The sequence below is a fragment of the Phocoena phocoena genome, chromosome 21 (genome assembly GCF_963924675.1).
Source record: "Phocoena phocoena chromosome 21, mPhoPho1.1, whole genome shotgun sequence".
In the NCBI taxonomy this organism is placed as follows: domain Eukaryota; kingdom Metazoa; phylum Chordata; class Mammalia; order Artiodactyla; family Phocoenidae; genus Phocoena; species Phocoena phocoena.
In genome coordinates this window covers 35,108,726-35,129,105 of record NC_089239.1, presented here as the reverse complement: position 1 = coordinate 35,129,105, position 20,380 = coordinate 35,108,726, and positions in this window count along the sequence as shown.

Here is a 20,380-nt window from a genome sequence, read left to right as displayed (position 1 = left end):
TACAAATAACTCAATATTGTTTCTTTTTATGGCTAACAGTCCGTTGTATATATGTGCCACATCTTCTTTAGCCATTCATCTGTCGATGGACACTTAGGTTGTTTCCATGTCCTGGCTACTGTAAATAGTGCTGCAGTGAACATTGTGGTACACGATTCTTTTTGAATGATGGTTTTCTCAGGGTATATGCCCCGTACTGGAATTGCTGGGTCATACGGTAGTTCTATTTTCAGTTTTTTAAGGAATCGCCATACTGTTCTCCATAGTGGCTGTAGCAATTTACATTCCCACCAACAGTGCAAGAGGGTTCCCTTTTCTCCACACCCTCTCCAGCATTTATTGTTTGTAGATATTTTGATGATGGCCATTCTGACTGGTGTGAGGTGATACCTCATTGTAGTTTTGATTTGCATTTCTCTAATGATTAGTGCTGTTGAGCAGCTTTTCATGTGCTTCTTGGCCATCTGTGTGTCTTCTTTGGTGAAATGTCTATTTAGGTCTTCTGTCCATTTGTTAATTGGATTGTTTGTTTTCAATCTGATGGCATGTATAACACAGTATCAAACAAGGAATTGGTCTTGGGTGACTATGCAAGGATTATAGCCATCATCTTCTAAATACTGACCTTTTGGCCCACTGACCTTGTCTTTTGAACACACAGTAAAGAAAATAATAGTGATTCAAAGAGTAACTCCTCCTCATTCTTATTTGTTTATTAAGCAAATAATACTAGGTACCTATTATGTTCTGTGTAAGACATGACACAATTTTTTCCCATTATTATTCTTTTGGCCACGTATATTTTAAATTTCCACCAAGAGCGATAATGCGGAAAGAGTTCAGAATGTAGAAATTTTTAAAAATAGAGATACATCTATGACTAAACTATCAGTAATGAGAATTTTCATATCAAGGCTGTAGGGGAAAGAGGTAATATTATATGAAATCAAAGAGTTTTGGAGAGCTTTAATAGGGTAAGAAAGGTTACATTTTCTCATTATACTGAATTTGGTATACTATGCACTTGAGATGTTGCAAGTTATAAAGTCTCAACTTAAAATTGAAGACAATGCACCTTGTTGAAGAAGAACAAATGAAAAATGTTATGAAGTCTCACGGTAATGACCCACTGAGAAAAGAGTAACATATTAATTTTACCAAAAGTACGTCAACACTTCAGGATGAATAATCCATGAGAATAAAGTGAAGAATCGAGGTGGGGTTAGAAAAATAAAGTGAGCAGCGGATGTGTTCACAGCAGCTATCTTTATAGGCTGAGTAGTGCCTTTACTAGGGATACATGTGAAAAATCAGGTGTGATAAGAAAGCATCCAGACTATACAACCAAAACAAATTACATGAGTCTTGAGACAATAAAGAAAAGGTTGGATTCTTAACATCTACTTTCTTAACCCACTGGTAGAACAGCAATTAGGTGTATGTTAATGGTAATCAAAGTTTATAAATTGTCTCCAATAAAGATGTTTAAAAAAAAGCTTATAAATTGTGAAATCTTCATAAAATTACATTGTAAAATAGATATATTCAACGTTATTCAATTTGGAAAAAAAAAACACAAATTAGAATCTACCGAACACCCAATTAGTAAGTCATCAGGCGTGAAATTCCACTTCAATACATCAGCCTCTTACAATATAAAAAACTTCTCTCAGGTAGTGAAGATATATGGAAGGATAAAGTACATGGAAAATTCTACAATTTTGAGGAAGAAAATAAAAATAAGTGTCTAAAATATTCTTTAATTATCATCAGCTAAGCTATAGCAATGTGAATCGCAAGGCCTACGGACTTAGAGCCTAAATCATCCCTAGAGTAACAGGAAACATGTGAAAATCTGAATACTTTTTGAATTTGTTAGTGAGTATACCTTAAGGTCTATAAGGCATGGCTGGCACTGGCTGGTTAATTATTTACCAATGTCCATCGTCTTTCTGCCAGCCTCACTGCCAAACTACATTACCCATTTTTCCTCGGAGTGAAGTGTGTGCTTATAACTGAATTCTGGCCAACAGTATGTGGGTGAAAGTGACGTATGCTAATCCCTGATGTCTTCCATCCTGACCCTCCAACTTCTTTCTTTTCATTCAACATCTTGTCAAGTGCATAAGACACAGGGGAGAATTGCAAAGACTTATGAGATGGTAAGGGCACAGACAGAGGGAGCAAGTGTCCATTAACACATGGAGCAGAGAAAGAATTGATTTGCACTGGACCTGAACTTGAACTAATCTTTGTTATGTTTAGCCATTGAAATTGTTGGAGCTCTAGGTGGGCTGCCCCTAAATGCGCCACAACGGCATATGACGATTCTGAATTAAAGTTACTTAAGATATGGCCATAAAAGAGGGGAACCTCCTTTCTGTCCCCTGCTGAAAGCAGGAAATAAATCTCTCACGTGAAAGGTGCACTTCCTGCATCTGGAAGTAGAAGGACACCCTTACACCAGAGACGGTGAATTCAGGCTGAGAGGCCCATAGAAACGACCCTTGTGGCTTCTTTAATGTACTACCCCAAGCCCAAAGTCTTTGTAGATTCTTCACTAATCGAGCGTCCCAAATCTCAGCTTCTTTGTCCCGTCAGTTCCTTATAAACTAACTGTTTCTTTGTCTAAGGAGTGAAAAAGCTCCCTACTTTGGTCACTTCTTAGGACCCATTTCTAGGCGACCTCCAAGTGTGCAAATTAAAATTTGTATCTTTTTCCCCTGTCACTCTGTCCTGTGTCAATGTTATTATTAGTCCAGCCACAATAATTCAAGAGGGAGAGGAGGGGAATTTCCTTTTCCCAGACAAAATGTTAGGGACGTCTGTAACAAAGCTGGGTTCAGGTTGGAAACAGACGTCACTTACTTTATGAAACTGTAAATAAGTTAACTCACAGTGAATAATTTTGTTTTATGAATTAAACATGGTTGCTTGTTGAGCTGTTTAAATTTGATTCCAAATTTCTATATACTGATTATACCTTAAATAAAACAATCACAGGGATTAAGACAGTTGAAGGAGAATCTTAAGAAAAGCACTTTTCTGTCCACTTAGAATGAGAAGCAACTGATTTTTAGCGGCGAAGATAATATATTCTAGAATGAGACAGAACTTGATTCGTATCTCAGCTCAAGCCGTCACCAGCTGTGTGACCTTCGTCCAGTTTCTGAACCTCCACAGCTCTTAATTTCCTCATCTGTAAAGTGAGCAAGATAATAGCACCGACTTCATGGTTCTGAGGATTAAATGTGGCAACGCATTTAAGGTACTTGGTCTGCCTGTCACATAGAAATCACTCTAAAAGTGTTAGCACTTATTACTGTTACTACTAACAAAAGCTAATGTGCTAGAAGAGGTTCATACTTTAAAAAAACATTTTACCACGTAAAGTGATAAAAACACTACTAGTTAAATTGCGTCTCAGCAGTTTTAAGTGATGACATTTAATCTGCCTAAGGCAAACGACAAACGTAGTGATGATTCAAATAAACAGATTTTATAACAGATAACAATACAAGGGTATAAAGCCCTCAGAGCTAGATTCCCTATGTAGGCCTTTTTTTCTTAAAGACCACTTGCATCCATACAGGCTAATACTTCAAAGCGACTATTCAACAAGTTAACTTCTATAAGGACGTTTTCCATTAAAAATAATCTGAGATGCATTGTTGTACGTCAAGCGCTCTCCTATTGAGACATTGCTTTTCAATACGTTTCAGAAGGTTAGGTTAGTCGAGGAATGAAATCTTCTCTGAGAGAAATGGAAAATAGACAACAGAAATGGGCACAATGTCTGGTTTGGAGCTACAGTCATAAAATAATAATTTTTCTTAATTTTAGGGAAAATATATCTTAGGTTCAGGATAGACTAGATCGTCCTGAATCTCCTCAATTTATGCTCTCTTTACAAGTAACAACTTACAATTATTTTCTGCCTCATCAAATTATTTATTTATTTTTATTTTTGAAGTAGAGTTGATTTACAATATTGTGGTAGTTTCAGGTGTACCACACAGCGATTCAGTTTTATATATGTGTGTGTGTGTGTGTGTGTGTGTATGTGTATATATATATAATTTTTCAGATTCTTTTCCCTAATAGGTTATGACAAAATACGGAGTATACTTCCCTGTGCTATACAGTGGGTCCTTGTTTTTTATCTGTTATATATAGTAGGGTATATGTGTTAATCCCAAGTGCCTAATTGATCCCTCCAACTCCTTTTCCCTTTGGTAACCATAGTTTGTTTTCTATGTCTGTAGGTCTGTCTCTGTATTGTAAATAAGATCATCTGTATCTTTTTGATTTTTTAAGATTCCACATAAAAGCGATTTCATAGGATGTTTGTCTTTGTCTTAACGTCACTTAGTATGATCGTCTCGAGGTGCGTCCATGTTGCTACAAATGGCGTTATTTCATTCTTTTTCACGGCTGAGTAATATTCCATTGTGTGTGTGTGCATACATATACATACATGCGTATATGTATATATATGTCACATCTTCTTTATCCATTCATCTGTCGATGGACGTTCCAGTTGCTTCCATGTCCTGGCTACTGTAAATAAATAGCTTCCATGAGCTGCCCACTAGCTCTCTGGCCTCATGCCTCTCCCCCTACCCACTCCAAGCCTCCAGCTTTGCCCAGAGGACATTTCCTGCCTCCGCATCTTCCCACACGTCATTCCCTCTGCTCGGATGTTCTTCCAGGCTCTTGCTCTTCAGAGTCAAACTAACGGTTACTCCTTTTGAAAAGAGTTCTTTGATGCTTTTTGGAGAAACCCTATGCTCCCAAAGCTCCGTGGGTGAACTTCTAGTACAGCTCTGTCTACGGAATGTACTGTCATCTTCTCTGTCCCACTCTTATCGCTATACCACAAGTATATGGAAGAGATTATGTTTTATTTCTTCTTACATCTTTAGTGTCTGAAGAGAGTCCATGTCCAACTCATATTGGCCAAACCAATCAGTACACAGGCAGACCTGGGAGATGTTGTGGCTTTGGTTCTAGACCAGCACAACAAAACAAATGTGGCAATAAAGCAACTCACACAAATCTTTTGGTTCCCCGGCGTATATAAAAGTTACGTTTACACTAGACTAGTCTATTAAGTCTGCACTAGCATTATGTCTAAAACACAATGTACAGACCTGAACTAAACACCACTTTATTGCTGAAAAACGCTCACAACATCTGAGCCTTCCATGAATTGCTATTTTTGCAATAGTAACGTGAAAGACCACTAATCAACATAACAACTATCACCAAAATGAAAGAGCTTGAAATATTGTGAGAATTACCAAAATGTGACGCACAGACGCCGAGTTAGCAAATGCTGTTGGGAAACGGCGTCAACAGACTTGCTCAAGGCTGGGTTGCCACAAGCGTTCAATTTGTAAAAAAGGCAGTTTCCGTGAAGCACAATGAAGCACAGCACAGCAAAACCGGGCGTGCCTGTAATTCAAGCCCCTACGTGTTATTTAGGGGGTTTTGTGTCGTACACCTGTGTTCATACTGAAAACAAAATTCTTTCTCAGTATTTTTGTCAAACAGATCCCATGACACCAGCATGTTTGCTTTTCTCAAGTTTGTTTTTCCCCTCTGAGAAGATCTCTTCACAAGCATGGGCACCAAAAGCACTTGTTTTTGGTGAGTCTCATACATCATGAGAGAATTTTCAAACACAGACTGTAAGTCGACCCTCTTGGGCCTCATGGTGTCTCTCATTATCAGCATTGAATCATTATTGTCCTGCCCATGGCTGGATGATTCCTCAACACTGATAAACTCGAGCCCAGAATGTCATTGCCCGAAGTTGCTGATCGCTGAGCATGTTTTATTATTTCATATTAACTCAACTGGGTTTTCTTCTTCCTGTAAACAGCCTTTAGTCTTCACTAGGTTTGTGTTTTAAAAAATGTTTATTGGTGTATAGTTTTTTAAAAACTTTTTATTATATTTATTTATTTTTGGCTACGTTGGGTCTTCGTCGCTGCACACGGGCTTTCTCTAGTTGCGGCGAGCGGGGCTACTCTTCATTGCAGTGCACGGGCTTCTTACTGCAGTGGCTTCTCTTCGCTGTGGAACACAGGCTCCTGGTGCATGGGCTTCAGTAGTTGTGGCATGTGGGCTCAGTAGTTGTGGCTCGCGGGCTTAGTTGCTCCACAGCATGTGGGATCTTCCCGGACCAGGGCTCGAACCCATGTCCACTGCATTGGCAGGTGAATTCTTAACCACGGCACCACCAGGGAAGTCCCTATTGGTGTATAGTTGACTTACAATGTTGTGTTAGTTTCAGGTGTACAACAGAGTGACTCAGTTATACATATACATATATCCACTCTTTTTTAGATTCTTTTCCCATATAGGCATTACAGAGTATTGAGTAGGATTCCCTGTACAATACAGTAGGTCCTTATTGCTTATCTATTTTATATATACTAGTGTGTATATGTCAATCCCAATCTTCCAATTTATCCCTCCCCCCACCCTTTATCCCCTGGTAAGAATAAGTTTTTTTTCCTACATCTGTAACTCTATTTCTGTTTTGGAGATAAGTTCATTTGTACCTTTTTTTAGATTCCACGTATAAGCAATATGTGATATTTTTCTTTCTCTGTCTGACTTCACTCAGTATGACAATCTCTGGGTCCATCCATGTTGCTGCAAATGGCATTATTTCCTTCTTTTTTATGGCCAAGTAATATTCCGTTGTATATACATACCACATCTTTACCCATTCCTCTGTCAATGGACATTTAGGTCGCTTCCATGTCCTGGCTATTGTAAATAGTGCTACAATGAACATCAGGGCTCATGTGTCTTTACAAATTATGGTTTTCTCTGGATATGTGCCCAGGAATGGGATTGCTGTATCTTAAGGTAGCTCTGTGTTTAGTTTTCAAAGGAACCTCCATACTGGTTATACCAATTTACATTTCCACCAACAGTGCAAGAGGGTTCCCTTTTCTCCACACCCTCTTCAGCACTTATTGTCTGTAGATTTTTTGATGATGGCCATTCTGACAGGTGTGAGCTGATACCTCACTGTAGTTTTGATTTCCATTTCTCTAATAATTAGCAATGTTGAGCATCTTTACATGTGCTTTTTAGCCCTCTGTACGCCTTCTTTGGAGAAAGGTCTGTTTAGATCTTCTGCCCACTTTTTGATTGGGTTGTTTTTTTTTTTTTTGATATTGAGCCCCATGAGCTGTTTGTATAATTTGAAGATTAATCCCTTGTCAGTTGCTTCGTTTGCAAATATTTTCTCCCATTCTGAAGGTTGCTTTTGTTTATGGTTTCTTTGCTGTGCAAAAGATTTTAAGTTTAATTAAATCCCACTTGTTCATTTTGTTTTTAGTTTCATTACTCTAGGAGGTGGATCAAAAAGATTTTGCTATGATTTATGTCAGGGAGTGTTCTGCCTATGATTTTCTCTAAGAAGTTTATGGTAAAGGCGCCATTATCAAGGCCACATATAATGACTGTCCTTGGGCACACCTGGCCTTGTGTCTCCCCCTCCCATGCTTTTAATACACTCCATTGAGCCTGCATCAGAATCACATGGAGGGCTCCTAGGAACACAGGCTGCACGACCCACCCCACAGTTTCTGATTGGTAGGTTTGGAGCGGGGCTGAGAAATTTACATTTCCTCACAGGTTCCCAGGTGATGCTAATACCGCTGATCTGGGACCTCACTTGGAGGCTCCAGCCTTTACCAGCACCCCTCGGGCCTCTTACCCTTTGCCAGTTTGCACAGCTAGAGCCACTTAAGTCACTCGTGTTGACCCCGCCCCACGCAGGTAGGAAGGAATACAGGCCTTCCATTGGTTCAGTACGACGTAACTTTACGGCAGGTTTGACGTGAGTGGCCGAGCTGCGGCTGTGCTGACTTTTCCGGCTCCTGTAATTCAGCCCTTCCTGGATTCCTCGCTGGACGTGCTGTTTCCTCTGGAACTAGGACGCTTTCGTTTCCCTGCTCAGTTCCGTCTGGAAGCTGAAGACGAGCAGGTAAGTTCACTTCCCACATCTGGGAATCTACCTGGTTGCCTTCGGGACGTGTGTGACCCTAAACTTACTCTGGCGCTTTTGGTTTTCCGGCACTGGTTTCTTTCCATTGCTTGTTGTTAAGACTTTGTAGTTTGCCTTTTCCGTGCCAGTGAGTCTAGCGTCCTGGGTCTGGAATTCCTGGGCCTGACTTCAAATATCCCAGGCTACCTTCTCTGCTTTTTGGACACGGGCTGTTTATTCAGTTGAAAATCACTGTTACTATTTCTATGACTGCTGCCCATTCTTTCCCTCTCGATTTCTAAACGTGTGTCCAGACCCCTCAACCCCAGGCTCCATCTCCTTCAGGCTCTGAGACTCAGTGCTGGCTTGGTGTTTTTCCTCTATCAATGTATACTTTTCTGGTAAAATCATGCAACTTGGCTGGAAAGTTCCAGTGCCACCTACATGCATGATTTAGATCCAAGTAAGTCAGCTATATCTTTTCCTTTCTAAACCTGTGTCAAGGGGGTCTATGCGCTTGCTATGCAAAGTGCAGCCTGAGGGCCAGTGGCTTTCAGGATGTTAGGGGAGCCTTTTAGAAATGCAGAGCCTCAGGCGCGACCTCAGACGGACTGAGCTAGAATCCACATTGTAACAAGAGCCCCAGCTGATTTCCATGCAGGTTGTAAACAACTGCTGTACGGTATAGCACCTACAGGAAAAACTGCTGTCACCTGAGGCTAATTGCAACTCTCCACCTTACCAATCACTACTTTTTCCAACTTGCTTATTGCCACTGATGTAATTTTACAAACCTGTGTTGGGTGAGTTTCCCGCTGACAGCGTGAAGAATGACGGACAACCCGCGATTCTCAGGAACCCGGAGTCTCTCCGTGTACATCTCACATTGGTTGTTTCTTTTGATAGCTCTTGCACAAGGCCTTTTCACCTACGTCAACATACCAAAGGGGTATTTCTTTATGCTTCTGGCCATGATCTGGTATGTGCTTGGATGACAGGTAGCCTGAGGGTGCAGGGTGGATGAGTACTATCAAGTTCAACAATAAATCTGAGGCTCTCAATGTAATGCTGACTAACAGTAGGTGACCAGCCAGTCATCTCTCATCAGCATTTATTATGGAAAAGGTGTCGAAAGTGGATCGGGCTGGGTGAAGTAATTCCACTCCGAGTGTCTGTGGTGCGTGGCACCAGGAGTACTGCTCTGGACCATGACAAGTAAATGGCTTTGTTGACAGAAACCCATCCCTGATGGAGCAGGACGCCAGCCACAGCATGAGTCCACAAGTCAGGCCCAGCAATAGCGGGAGGGGGCTAATAAGACATATACAGAGTGTCAGAGCCTCAGACAAGACCGCCTCCATTCAGGATAGGGGGAGAGCCCCCAAGGGAAGGGGGCTGCCTCATTAACCTGGACACCCAGGTGGACAGGTCCTTATTTGTAAGTAGTGGCATGGAAAGAACGTGGGTTCTGGCATCCAAGCTGGGTTTGCATGCATGGAGTAACTTTATCTTCAGAGGGCCTTCCTAAGCAAATGAAAACGCATGTCCAAAGTCTAACAGAGGACTCAAGGAGTAGATGTTTAATTCAATGGCAGTTACTATTATGTTTATTATACAGGGAATCCTATTCTTATGTGAGCCTCTGTATCTCAGGGCTGCTCCAGGTTCTTTGAATTCCGACCCGATCGGTTGGAGGGTTGGGTAGCTAGTGTACTACCTTGTTCCAGATCTGGGCAGAAGGGAACATGCCTGTTCAAAGCACACGTGCTTTGTCAGGTATAGTGGAGAAGCTGGTGATAGTGTTTAATGCCAAGTGGGCAGCATTAAAAAATCCCTGGGGGAATTGTGGGTACGCTAATAGTCAGGAAGGCTGGATTCTCCACGTAGGCTGCCGTTGAGGTCTGTGGCTTTTGGCAAGTAGCTTTGTTACTCTGTTACCTCAGTCTCTTCATCTTGTCTAAGGGAATTGAATTAGATGCCCCTGCAGATAACGAGCAACGCAAGTGTCCTTCCTAACGCGGAATTCGGTGGGAACTGCGTGTTGCCAGGTGGAGCAGTGTAACTTCCATGGCTGTGCATAGCTTCTGTAAGTGTGGCTGTTTACAGTGACGTGCAGTTCAAGTACAGCCCGCCCTCTACCCTTCGGTCTCTAGGCAGTCGGCGAGCTGGAGCCATGGTGATGAGCGAGCGGGCCTGAGGCCGGAAGTCAGAGCTGAGTCTCGTCCCTGCCCTTCAAGCTCCTGAAATTCTGGCACCGGTCCCTCAGATTTTAGTAGCAACCGGGCTGAAAGGGACTGTTACTCTTTTTTGGAACAGAAATCATACAGCTGAAGGTTAAATCTGAAAGCAGACTGAGGTGTTAGGTCTTTTTTACCATCAATTCTTAGACGTATAGCATTTTTTTGAAGTATAATTGATTTACAGTGTTTTAGGCATAAAGCAAAGGGATTCGGTTATATATGTATTATTTTCCAGATTCTTTTCCCTTATAGGTTATGACAAAATATTGAGTATAGTTCCCTGGGATTAAACAGTACGTCCTTATTGGTTATCTGTTGTATATATGTTAATCCCAAACTCCTAATTGATTTCTCCCACCCCTTTCCCCTTTGGTAACCGTAAGTTTGTTTCGTATGTCTGTGCGTCCATCACTGTTTTGTAAATACGTTCATTTATATCTTTTTATAAAGATTCCACATGTAAGTGATGATATGGTATTTGTCTTTCTCTGACTTACCTCACTCCATATGATCATTTTTAGGTCCATCCATATTGCTGCAAATGGCTTTATTTCATTCTTTTTTAAGGCTGACTAATATTCCATTGTGATTATGTATACCTGTGATATATGTATAATATACATATATATAATATATATTTATATATCACATCTTCTTTATTTAGTCATCTGTTGGTAGGCATTTTGACTGCTCTCATGTCTTGGCTATTGTAAATAGTGCTGCTATGAACATTGGGGTCCATGTATCTTTTTTTTTTTTTTTGGCGGTTCGCGGGCACGTGGGATCTTCCCGGACCGGGCCACGATCTCATGTCCCCTGCATTGGCAGGCGGATTCTCAACCACTGCACCACCAGGGAAGCCCCCATGTATCTTTTTGAATTAGAGTTTTCTCTGGTTATATGCCAGGAGTGGGACTGCCAGATCATATGTTAGCTGTATTTTTATATTTTTTACAGAACCTCCATACAATTTTCCATAGTAGCTGTACCAACTTATATTCCCACCAATGGTGAAAGAGGTTCCCTTTTCTTCTCACCCTCTCTAGCATTTATTGTTTGTAGACTTTTTGATGCTGACCATTCTAACCAGTGTGAAGTGATACCTAATTGTAGTTTTTATTTGAATTTCTCTAATAATTGGCAATGTTGTGCATCTTTTCACATGCCTTTGGTCTTCTTTGGAGAAATGTCTATTTAGGTCTTCTGCCCATTTTTTGATTTTTTTTTTTTTTATATTAAGCTTGTGTGAGCTGTTTGTATACTTTGGAAATTAATCCCTTGTTGGTTGCTTCATTTGCAAATATTTTCTCCCATTCAGTAGGGTTGTCTTTGCATTTTGCTTATGGTTTCCTTTGCTGTGCAGAAACGTTTAACTGGGTCCCGTTTGTTTACTCTTGCTTTTGTTTCTATTATTTTAGGAGATGGATCAAAAAAAATATTGCTGCAATTTATGTCAAAGAGTGTTCTGCCTGTGTTTTCCTAGGAGTTTTATAGAATCTGATCTTACATTTAGGTCTTTAATCCATTTTGAGTTTGTTTTTGTATATAGTGTTAGAGAATGTCTAATTTTATTCTTTTACCTGTAGCTGTCCATTTCTCCCAGCACCACTTATTGAAGAGATGGTCTTTTCTCCATTGTATATTCTTGCCTCCTTTGTCATAGATTAACTGACCGTAAGTGCATGGGTTTATTTCTGGCTCTTTATTCTGTTCCATTGATCTACATGTCCGTTTTTGTACCAGTACCATATTGTTTTGATTACTGTAGGTTTGTAGTATAGCCTAAAGTCGAGGAGCATGATTCCTCCAGCTCCATTCTTCTTTCTCAAGATCGTTTTGGCTATTTGGGGTCTTTTTTGTTTCCATACAAATTTTAAAATATGTTGTTACAGTTCTGAGAAAAATGCCATTGGTAATTTGATAGGGATTGCATTGAATCTGTAGATTATTTTGGGTAGTATGTTCATTTTAACAATACTGATTCTTCCAATTCAAGACCATAGTATATCTTTCCATCTCTTTGTGTTGTCTTCAATTCCTTTTATCAGCATCTTATAGTTTTTGGAGTATGGGTCTTTTGCCTCCTTAGGTATGTTTATTCCTAGGTATTTTATTCTTTTTTATGTGATGGTAAATGAGATTGTTTCCTTAATTTCTCCTTCTGATCTTTTGTTGTTAGTGCATAGAAATGCAACAGATTTCTGTGTATTAATTTTGTATCCTGCAACTTTACCAAATTCATTGATGAGCTCTGGTAGTTTTCTGATAGTGTCTTTAGGATTTTCTATGTGTAGTATCATGTCATCTGCAAATAGTGACAGTTTTACTTCTTTTCCAGTTTGGATTCCTTTTATTTCTTTTTCTTCTGTGGCTTCAAATTATTATTATGCATGTAATTGTTCACGGCAATACAACCCATTTATAGAAGAAGTTCAACTGAGTTACAAGCAAGAAACAAGTTTATTCTTTCTCAGCCCTCTCCATGAAACTTACTCTGTCCATTTTCTCTTTCTCTGCACATGACTGACATAGCAGGCAAATCCCTATAGCTTTTCAGGTGACCCTTAGATAATAACATTCCAGATTAGAATGATTTAGATTTCACTCTGATAATTATGTTAAGCCCAAATATCTCTCCAATTTAAAGCTTCTACTTTTCCTCATCCTGGGCTGGCTTCAGGCTGTGCCTGTACTTCCTCTTCTCCCAAATACACAGACTGTTTTGAGTTTCTATGTAGCTAGAGCAGCAAGGGATGAAAAGATGAAAACTGGAAGCCAAGTCATTAGCTAAAGGTAAAGGGAGAAGCTAGAAGAAATTGAAGAAAACAAATAGTCATCTAAGAGCAGGGATGTGGTAGGATTGCTGGATGGCATTAAGAGTCCAGTTGAAGAGACAAGTTATGAGTTTAAGGCTGGTCAGCTGGGTTATGAGTTCTTCTCCAGATTCATTTAGTTCTTCTTTCACTAATTACTTGACAAGTCCCACTGAACTATGACTGCCCCCCACCATGGGGACAAAAATCCATATCTATCTCATTCACCACTGAATTGTCAGAGCCTAGTACCATGCCTGGACAGAGTTTTCATTCAATAGGTATAGTGAATGGCTAACACAGCAACAAAACTTGCCAGAATGAAGAGCCTACGCGTGCTCCTGAAATCTGTAGATCTTCAGGACCTAGGATCTGGAGACCAGGCTAGTTGTCACAGGCCACTCATCAAAAACCTGTCTCTGGGCTTCCCTGGTGGCTCAGTGGTTGAGAATCTGCCTGCTAACGCAGGGGACACAGGTTCGAGCGCTGGTCTGGAAAGATCCCACATGCCGCGGAGCAACGGGGCCCGTGAGCCACAACTGCTGAGCCTGCGCGTCTGGAGCCTGTGCTCCGCAACAAGAGAGGCCGCGATAGTGAGAGGCCCGCACACCACGATGAAGAGTGGCCCCCACTCGCCGCAACTAGAGAAAGCCCGCGCGCAGAAACGAAGACCCAACGCAGCTAAAAATAAACAAACAAATAAAAAGCCAAGCATCTGAAGCCCTTAAAAAAACCCAAAAAAACCTGTCTCTTCCAGGATGAAAGCAACAACATAACTCTAAAACAAAAGGTGCAAGCTCTAAATCAAGTAAGTCTGAGCAACGCAAAAATTAAACATGATTTTCACGGGGCTAGCTTCATTCATCAGGGAGAGAGAAGGGAACTGGAAAGAGCACGATCAATACCATCCATTCAGCCTCATCCTGGATCACCGGAGAGGAGGACGTGAGTATGTGTGCGTGTGCACGAACATGGAACTTCCTACCTTACGACGCCATCCCAGGATCTAGCAAACTGAGTGTAGACAAGCCGGTTTGGGGAAAGCCCCAATCTCAATATGGGACTACTTCAGTACCTTTGAAGTTTGCTCTAAGGAAGTGATTTTACTGCCATTTTCTCTCCTGCCGTTACAATTTCTCTCCCTTAATCTCTTCCACAGGAAATCTTTCTCTTCTCAACCCGTGGGAAGAGCATATCACAAAATCTGGTTTTGCCCCAGTGACTGAATGCAGAAAACATACAAAATGAGAACTACAGCCTGTGCTATGGCCTGTTCTCAAAATAATAACTCATAGATGATTCTGGTTTATAGAAAATCATTACAGGCTCAGACAAGAGTTTAGGGCAGTGCCTTTGAGGAAGCTCTTAGGGAAGGAAATAATGATGACTCTGAATTAGGGATCAGAGCCTTTGCATCACGAGGAAGTCCGCTTTCCATGGCACTCATACGTTCAGAACAATCGAGAGACTGGAAAGGAGCGGCTAACAATAATGACACAGGAAATGCTTGCAATATGATACACCATAATACAGTTTAATCTGTTCTCCTCAACGTTCTTAATCACACCATTCTCAGCCTGGGAAAAAGTAAGTGTAGTTTTCTGTCAAAGAACAAGTCTACCAATTTGTTTGGAAGATCGAGTATGACTCGGGTCATAAGCGTTTTTGTATAAAGTTAGAAAATCTTTCCTTATTTTCTCCCACATTTGCCAGAATATATTTGCTACCGTCTGGTGTTTGACAAAAGGAATGAAATTACTCTCTTTATACTTTAAGGTATGTATTAAAATTCATTCCATGTAACATATTCTCTCTCTCTCTCTCTCTCTCTCTCTCTCTCTCTCTCTCTCTCACACACACACACACACACTCACACTCGTCCACACACAAGAATAAGTGCACACAAATGATTCATGGCCCCAGCAATTTCTTCTAGCTTCTCCCTTTACCTTTAGCTAATGACTTGGCTTCCAGTTTTCATCTTTTCATCCCTTGTTGCTCTAGCTACGTAGAAACTCAAAACAGTCTGTGTATTTGGGAGAAGAGGAAGTACAGGCACAGCCTGAAGCCAGCCCAGGATGAGGAAAAGTAGAAGCTTTAAATTGGAGAGATATTTGGGCTTAACATAATTATCAGAGTGAAATCTAAAAATCAGGAAAAACATCTTGAATATTTTAAAAAGACTATTCTCTTATTTGCTGGAAAGACTATAAACAAAAACATTAACAGCCTAATTTGTAAAGGAAAAAAAAAAGCTCCAGCTCAAGGGAAGTTTAGACATTTACTACTGCATCTTCTCATTCACCATTTCCCACAACCGTATATTGGCTATTTAGGCCGTCGCTTTTCAAATATTGTTTGTGACAGAAATTGCCCTATATCACTGAAAGAGACTATTCTCCATGAAGTTTGCTGGAGTGATTGAGACAAAAATAAAAATGTTCTGATATTTCCCCCCAGGAAAGTGCCAGTGGTTTCTGAAGCTCGAGTAAGCTTTAACCACATCCCGCAGAGTGACGCCTCATACTGTGTTATTAGTGTGATCAAAGAGGATCAAAACATGTTTCCGGGAAGGCCTGAGTACCAGTCCACGTCCAACACTGTCACGTGAACGTGCCACGCGGAGTCTTTAGTTCCTGAGTGTGTATCCGCTGAAAACTGTACCACATTTACTTCGAGTAAGACCTCTATTAATGATAGCAACAGAAACAAATGCCCTTTCTCAAGAGGCATTTTTCCCTCCTTGGGAGTTCTTGTTAGGTTGTCAAGGCAGAGCAGAGCAAAATACAGGCTTTTACTCCATCTGGGGATAATTGAAGTAACTCGGTATCTGCTTTTAAGAATTCGTTTCTGCTTCTGTTGGGAGGGAACAGAAACAGGCCACGGTCACCTGCTGCCAGAAAAAAAAGGAAAACCCCTCATGCGTGTTTAGTAATCTTGTAAAATCAATCAAGAGTCTTCATAGTATTAGCGTACAGAGAGTCACTTTGCTGATAACCTTGCGATTCTGGGACTCTTACTAGCACGAATCATGAGAAAGTTCACAGGGAGTGAGTCCACACGTTTGCTGAAGAGGGGACGTCATGCACAAAACATATAGTCGTTATTAAATTATAGGGAGCCGGTGGCAGAGCCCAGATGTTCGTGTCTGACAGACCTGAATTCAGATCCTACCAAAAGGAACATTGGGGTGCATGTATCTTTTCGAATTGTGGTTTTCTCCAGATATACGCCCAGTAGTGGGATTGCTGGGTCGTATGGTAGTTCTATTTGTAGTTTTTTAAGGAACCTCCATGGTGTTCTCCATAGTGGCTGTATCAATTTACATTCCCACCAACAGTGCAAGAGTGTTCCCTTTTCTCCACACCCTCTCCAGCATTTTTTGTTTGTAGATTTTTTTTTTTTTTTTTCTTTTTTGCGGTATGCGGGCCTCTCACTGTTGTGGCCTCTCCCGTTGCGGAGCACAGTCTCCGGACGCGCAGGCCCAGCGGCTACGGCTCACGGGCACAGCCGCTCCACGGCATGTGGGATCCTCCCGGACCGGGGCACGAACCCGTGTCCCCTGCATCGGCAGGCGGACTCTCAACCACTGCGCCACCAGGGAAGCCCTGTAGATTTTTTGATGGTGGCCGTTCTGACCGGTGTGAGGTGATACCTCATTGATACAAATGAACTTATTTACAAAAAAGAAACAGACTCACAGGTCTTGAAATCAAATTTATGGTTACCGAAGGGCAAACGTGTGCGGAAGTGATAAATTAGGAGACTGGGATGAACATGTACACACAACTATATATAAAATAGATAACTAGTAAGGACCTAGTGTACTGCACGGGGAACTCTTCTCAATATTCTGGAATAACCTATGTGGGAAAAGAATCTGAAAAAGAACGGATGTGTGTGTGTGTGTGTGTATATATATAATTAATTCACTTTGCTCTACACCTGAAGCTAACAGAACATTGTAAATCAACTATACTGCAATTAGAAAAACAAAAACAAATCCTACCACTACTGGTCACTAACTGTGCGTGCTATGGAGACCATTACTTAGTCTCTCTAAGCCTCCCTGTATTTGTCTATGAAATTGGGTTAATACCAATACTGCTTAGAGAAATACTGAGGAGTGTATGTTATAACGTAGAAAAGGCTTGAACATAGGCCCGGCTGTCCGTAACTAGCCATTCTCTTTTTCCTGCTGCAACCTCATGGTAGCATTAAGGTGTATGTTTAATATAAGCTTTTCAGGTTCCTCTTGCCCTGTGTGTGTCTGGTATATACGCGTGCATCAGTGTGAGTGTGCCCTGCACATAGCAATAAAAAGCTTAGAGTCAACAATTCACTGTCGTCATTACAATGAAAAATAAAGTTGTAGTGTTTTCTCATTTAGTTCTTTTGGTAGGGAATTTTCAATAATTCCCTTACTGTAGGTTTCTAACATCTCTGGATTGGAAGTTGATCTCCAATTCAACGCCACCTTTGACTGAGACATTATTATTAATTATTTTGCTGCAGGAAGTTGGTACTAGTTGTTTGCTGTGATCCAATTGGAAAGTCTTCATAAACAAGAATTTAGATTCCTCAAAAGGAAGTTATTTAAATTCAGGGCATTAGTGTTATTATAATCCAAATCCCGTGTTGAGGAAAAAATCCGTTTTTAGTGAACGTTACTGCAGCCCTTCTATGGAATTTATGATAAGATATTTTGTGACTTCAGTTAAAACCTTCTGTCTCCCGTACGCTGTAATCTTTTGTTTAGTGTACCACATTTCTTAGTCAATCGCAAGTGTTACCTAACACTTCACTGGAAAAGCAGAAGTGCAAAATGAACCCTCCGCACTCTGGCCACCATGGGAAATGCTGACGAGACACATTATACGCATTATGTATTTTAAGGTGTTAAAAGAAGAAAAGTGTGATTTTTTAAAAACCACGTTTGGGCATTAGGTGTACCAGAATCAGAGGAATTCAGTGCTGAAAACATATTTATAGAGCATCGAATCCAGCCCCCTCATTTTATAGACTGAAAAAACCAGCACAAGATTATTTTGCCCAAGCTTACACCAATAGGTTTGTGAGTCTGCCCACCCAGCGCAGGGAATATTTTAAACTGGATTAAAGTATGGCTCCTGAGACCCTAGGCAAGCAAGGGAGGGTTTCCTGGAGCCTACCAGGTGCTTTCCTGAAATAAGTCGTTATTTAAGAACTTTAAGCATGGGGAAAAGTGAAAGGATTCAGAAGTAAATATACCATATGATCCATGTTTAGGGGGAAAAAATCCAACCACAAGAACAAATAGACCCATGTCCACAGGCCTCGGGGGGCTGAGCACAGTCTGACACATGGCAAGTATTCAAAGAATCACAGCCAGGAGGAGAGACAGCAGTATCCATGAGGAAGAGCTGATGTATCCTGCCCAGCCCTCAAGAAGCCCATGGAGCCAAGACAGAATACTACTAATGATAAGCATGGTTAAAATCATCACGATTCCCCACTCATGTCTTTACGTGGGAGGAAAATCAAGAGGATGAGTCAGTCTTCCTGGAAATATTTCCTTCCATCAGTCCCTTGTCTCTTCAGGGGCTGACCTGGGTCCCACAGTCCAGGTGGTTTGTAATCGGCACCAGTTTTCACTGGTCGGACCCATCCGGGAACCTCTGGCAGAGCCGCCTGGTGGGACGGGGATGGAGAGGATGGAGGGGATGGAGGAAGTGTGTGTTGGGGGAGAAGATTTTGGCTGAAGATCCAGGATTCTCTTTGTTCACGAACTTCCATCCTTCCCAAGAGTGGCATTCTTGTGTGACCCTCAGCCATTAATTACATAGGCTGTCTCAGGACGCTTTCCCCAGCTGACATGGATATCCACTCTCCTTGGGGCCCCAGTTCCATGCTGTTTTTACATTGATTGTAAGGCAAGGATGTTTAGAATCAGTGCTACAGTTAACTTGCACCTAGGCCTCTTTATACTCTCAATCAGTATTACAAATTTCCTGAAGCAGAGTCTGTTTCTCAACTTGTGTTTCTGCAGTACCTATGATGTGCCTTTGTTTATTAAATGTTCAGCATATGTTTGTTGATACTAAAATCATGTCAAGAGGTAAGAGTGAAAGGAGTCAAATACAAGCTAGACATCTGCAATTTGGGAGGGCTACCATCAGAACATATCTTTCTACAAAAGAAACCGTTTTTAAAAAATTTTATTGAAGTATAGTTGATTTACAGTGTTTTGTTAATTTCTGCTGTATGGCACAGTGATTCAGTTATATATTTTTTCTCTTTTTTCATATTCTTTTCCATAATGGTTTACTACAGGGTACTGAATATAGTTCCCTTTGCTCTGCGATAAGACCTTATTGTTTATCCATCCTTTATATAATAGTTTGCATCTGCTAATCCCAAACTCCCAATCCAACTCTCCCCCCACCCCCTCCCCTTGGCAACGACAAGTCTGTTCTCTATGTATGGGTGTTTGTTTCTGTTTTGTAGATATGTTCATTTGTGTCATATTTTAGATTCCACATACAACTGATATCATATGGCATTTGTCTTTCTTCACTTTGTATGATAATCTCTAGGTCCATCCATGTTGCTGAAAATGACATTATTTTTCCTGTTTTTATGGCTGACTAGTTTTCCATTGTGTGTGTATATATACGTATATATACACACACACACCACATCATCTTTATCCATTCCTCTGTTGATGTACACTTAGGTTGCTTCGATGTCTTGGCTATTATAAATAGTGCTGCAGTGAACACTGGGGTGCATGTATCTTTCTGAATTATAGCTTTCTCTGGATGTATGCCCAGGAATGAGATTGCTGGATCATATGGCAACTCTATTTTTAGTTTTTTGGGGACCCTCCGTACCGTTTTCCATAGTAGCTACACCAATTTACATTCCCACCAACAGTGCAGGGGGTTCCCTTTGCTCCACACCCTCTCCTGACTTTGTTATTTGTAGAGTGTGTGATGATGGCCATTCTGACCAGTATGAGGTGTTTCCTCATTGTAGCTTTGATTTGCATTCAAAGCAAATCAGTTATTGATGTTGAGGATGTTCACCCGGGAAGATGTGTATGTCTTCTTTGCAGAAATGTCTGTTTAGCTCAAATGCCCATTTTTTTGATTGGGTTGTTTGTTTTTTTTGTTGTCGTTGTTGAGTTGGATGAGCTGTTTCTGCAAAATAATCTTAAAGTGATAAGATTCATCACTTATTAAGCGGTGTTCCTGAGTTGGGCACTCGGTCACTGCTCAACATAAAATGATCTTATTTAATAATCAAAGGACGATCCTTTGAAAAAACTCATT